Genomic DNA, 4,599 nt, shown 5'->3' with positions numbered 1-4,599 from the left:
CCCAGGTCCCTTTGCAATTTCAGACTCCTCTAGTTTGAACAGAGTGATCTAAAGCCTTTTTCTCCACTCTACACACCCACTATTGATTTGGTCCTGTTTTAGTTACCCTTGGACATCCAGGGGTCACCCGGCTTGCTGCTCTTGAGCTAAGCTTGTGTGGCTGCACTCTCTCCAGATCATCTCCCCCTTTCCCCAGTTCTTTCTTTCAACTCCACCCTTAAGGCTTTTGGGTCTGCCAGTTAACCCATTTGTATCTCTGCATAGCAATCACTACTACACATTGGCCGTGGACTCACTGATGATGACATCTATCCTAAATGCAACACTAAAGTACAAATTTCAAAGAATCCCAACAGAGAGAGAATATCACAAACACCAAACCAGTGTTTTACCTTCAAGGAAGGAAAACTGTGTAGCCATGTCTTGGAACGATACAGCCAATTCATAGTAGATGCCTTCATGATGCATTACTTGCAGACAAATAATGAGCTGAGAATCTGTTTTCCTTTAAGCATCTAGGGCATGTGATAAGGCAATACCGCTTTTCACCAATAAAGCAATCCTATTTTTGATCGTATCACAATATTAGTCAAAGAAAATAACACAGAGAATGAGCAGAAAAAAAATATTCAGCCCACCAATTGCTCCCTCCGAACACATTACAATAGACAAAGACGCAGATCTTTGGATACCCAAAGCCCTATAACAGCCAAAGTTAGTCCACTGAAACTGGGGAGCTCTTTTTTTCCTCTAAGTTCTACCTGGGAAAAAATGAAAAAATGAGTCAAAAGGTGCTATATCCCCAACTTCCCTTTATCCTAAGAGGGCAGAATAAACAGTAAAATCAGGTTAGAAAGAGACTTACAACACTGGGACAAACCCAAGGGAAGTCTGAGCGCAGGGTTTTGGATCTGCTTTCCAGTGAAATAATTTCTTCTGTTCCTGCTTATACAATACGTTATGTTCTGCACAACAGCAAAGGCAACTTCGCAAACAAACGACCAAGCAGGGAACTGCAGCTTACTTGCAGTTGTCTTTTACTGAAAAATACATTTTATTTATCATAACATTCAAAAAAACCCCAACATAATACAAATGCTAACTCATTCGGTTACAAACTTTGGTACTCAGCGGTTTCAGACAGTCTGTTCTCACGTGGTCGTGATGTACTGAGGCATTCCCGACGTGGCACGTGCTACTAGTGCAATTCTCAGAGGGACTCCGCTCTCCTTGAATCCCAGGCTCACAGCATCCTGCAGTGGGATCACTTCGGGCTTCAGCTACGCACTTGCCACAGTGTCGTGTACATTGAGAGCAGCTCAAAGAGTCCACTTTTCTCCAGTTATGTGTCTTCTTTTTTTATTTTTTTTTCCCACAGGCAGCAATCATCAACACAACACGTTCATGGCATTTTCACCTTTGCCTTATAGCCCACCGCTCTCTGACATACCACCCACAGCAGACATACCACCCACATCCTCTTAACAATCATTATTCTTACTTCACATTTGCACTTTTAAATAGCTTGACACTGATAGCCCGAGCCCTTAAAAAAGGGAGGAAAAAGAAAATAGAAAATAAAGAAAAAAAAAAACAAACAGCAAAATGGGGGGGGGGGGGGGGGTGTAGAAACCACAAGCATTTTTAAGATATGTGTTCTCAGGGAGCCACAAGTTAATGGTAATTTATAAGCATAAAGAACGACACTTATGCCATCAACACTAGAGAGTAAAGGTAGCTTTGAATGCAGACAAGGGGAAAAAATATCACACAACCCATAAATACATTTTAAATCATTCACCAAGGATTAAAATTAACCGAGCGAAACCAACCCTGCTGCAGAAGACCAAAGGACATTGGGGCATCACTCCAGTCCCACTCAAACTTATAACTGGATCCTGATCTAAAACATGTGGAAGTGTCGGTCTGTCTGCGGCAGCCCCTGAACCCTGATGGCAGGGCTGGAGGGAACTCGAGTGCTGCACGGGATTTCTGCCCTGCTCTGCACGCAGGGTGAATTTCAGCTGTCACATACTATGACTGCACCATGACACGTATAATACTAGCAGCTTGTGAACTCTGATGCGGAGGGCTTGACTCCAATCCCAGATCTGCGGTTACACATCACCCCATCAGCTGGAGAAATGCACCACAGGGTATATGTGGAGGAGCACCATATTACCAGATCTTTTTCTGGCGAGCTTTCATGGAATTATCTACTGGGTCTGACTAGACTCAAGCCCAGAGCTTTGGTTTTATATGCACAAAGTGAAGAACCTGGGACTCGAGCCTTCTCGGCACTCAGCGCTCTGGGCCAAACTCAGCAAAGCATTGCATTGATGGGGAAAAACCACAAATACAAAACCAAAACCAGCTCATTGCACTTCCACCGAGCTTCCCAGGAACCTGCTTAGATACTGGAAGCTAGAGATGCATGTGAAGGCTTTGCTGGACTGGGTCTGTGAAAACTGAACCCTAGATGCAAACGCGGAGTCTCTTTAGGAATAGACAAAATTAAGCGCTGTTCGACATTAGGATTGACGCGGTCCACTGGAGAAACCTCCCCTAGAAAATAAATAGCTGTTGGTATTGCCTCCTTTCATTGCTTTTGTCTCCACAAGCAGTTAAAGAAAACCTGCAAAATTTTCCTCCAACGAATACATCTTCAAATTCTGGGCATTTGCTTTTGACGCTTTTTTTTTCCTTTCAAGTACACCGGGTGAAACTGGAAACCCTGAGTTTTTGTGTGCAAACCTGTATCTTGTAAACTGCAACATGAAACTTTGCTCTGAGCACCAGTACAGGAAATGCTAGGACAGAAACATTTTTAAACACGGATGCTAGTATTATAGTGTACGTACCGTACGCACGTATGTCACAGTGGATGATCTACTCCGGTACCTGCACCGTCCTGCAGTCCGAAGTACTGGTTTGTTTAACACTGATAGTCTAGTCGTAACGTAACGCCTGCGGACTTGTCAGTCATGAAAATGGTGAAGAAGCATCAGTTTTCTTTAAGAGGCATTCAATTCAGCCCGAATCCCCTTAGGGATAAAGCTTGTAACTGTAGACTGTACAACCACAGAGGACAGGGATCAAGCTTACATGCTATGTGCTACAGCCGGGCACACCAAATCTTTGCAAAGTGTCAGAATAGCATTTTTTCATTGGATTTCCACAACGATGAGGAAAAACCAGAAGATACGTGTTAAATCACTCAGTAGCTGTATGCTCGGAGTGCATTTCATCCTGAGGGCAATTGCAATTTGTGCCTGTAAACACGTAAACTGCACTGAAATACAATTTCACATGTATGGTTAGAGATAGTTGTAGCTGAGGTTTTTTTATCTTGTGAGTTACTCAGACAAATTAAATCCAGGTGTTTTCTTCAAAAATGGAAGGCCCTGAAACTTCCTTAGCAGCAGGAAACCTTTAGAACAGGCACAGGAAAATCCTGACTGTGGACAAATGCTTAAGTACAGACTTTTGGGGTTTGCATTTAGATTTTAGATTCTCAGCCTGTTACTTCAAGAAAGCTTTATGATATATAATTTAGGCTTGATCTTACGTTTACTGGCTTCCCAAAGTGCTTCAATGAAATGAAATTTTGGGGATGGAACACACTGTTGTAGTTTAGTTTTACTGCCACGATAACAATTGTCTTTTGCTGAGACAAACCGGTTACTGGCAACAAAAAAATAATTTTAAGTCGTCTGACACATGGATGTAGATATCACTCATTTTGAGTATTCTTATTTTACATTTTCTTCTTCAAAAGAGAAATATTTTCTTAGCAAATACAGGCAGCATGGATGTAGCCATGAGATAAACCTGCCAAACAACAGCTAAAGAAACAACCGCATATTATTGGGGCTGTAGCATTAAAAAACTCTCACAGGGGAATCTCTAGGATTATGCTTTCAGCAATGTTGCAATTTAAGGAACAACAGACTGCAGTCTTAAAGAAAAATAAATGCTGTCTTCTCCTTTAGAACCAGGATCTAAAAATATTACATTCAATTTCTGGCTTTCCAGTACTTAAACACTGTCATAATTAAGGCAACTTGTGATGTTCAGCACAGAACAGAGGAGCAAACAAAAACCAAAAGCAATCAAATGTGTTTTCTGGCATTTACACAATCTGTTTTGAACCATGCCAAAAAATAAACGCTGAAGATACTCTTACCACTTACTTAGAGATCTCCCCATTTGCAGTTCCAAGTACAAAAGTACAGAGTACAAAATAGACACCTGATCGCAAACCGCCACCAAACCCTAAGGGGGAGACCCTAATTTAGTGCAACGGGAGAGAGCTGAAGGCTTTACTTTGTATTTTGGAGAGTTGCAGAACTGCACTGGATCATCACAACACGTTCCAGGGACCTGGACAGAGCTGTGTGTCAATCCATGCTGAAACACCGCTGCACTTACACCCTGCGTTTTACAAACAGCTGTAGCGGCACTACTACCACTAGCCAGTGGCGCAGAGGCAACACCTAAACCCCGCAGGCTGGCTTCAACTCTGCAGAAAACAATGCAGTAATTTAGTGTTGCTCACATAACTAAATGTACGCGTACTCCAAAACTACGGGGTGTTTA

This window comes from Buceros rhinoceros, unplaced genomic scaffold, assembly GCF_000710305.1.
Source record: "Buceros rhinoceros silvestris isolate BGI_N320 unplaced genomic scaffold, ASM71030v1 scaffold31832, whole genome shotgun sequence".
Lineage (NCBI taxonomy): Eukaryota > Metazoa > Chordata > Aves > Bucerotiformes > Bucerotidae > Buceros > Buceros rhinoceros.
This window is presented reverse-complemented; position numbering follows the sequence as displayed.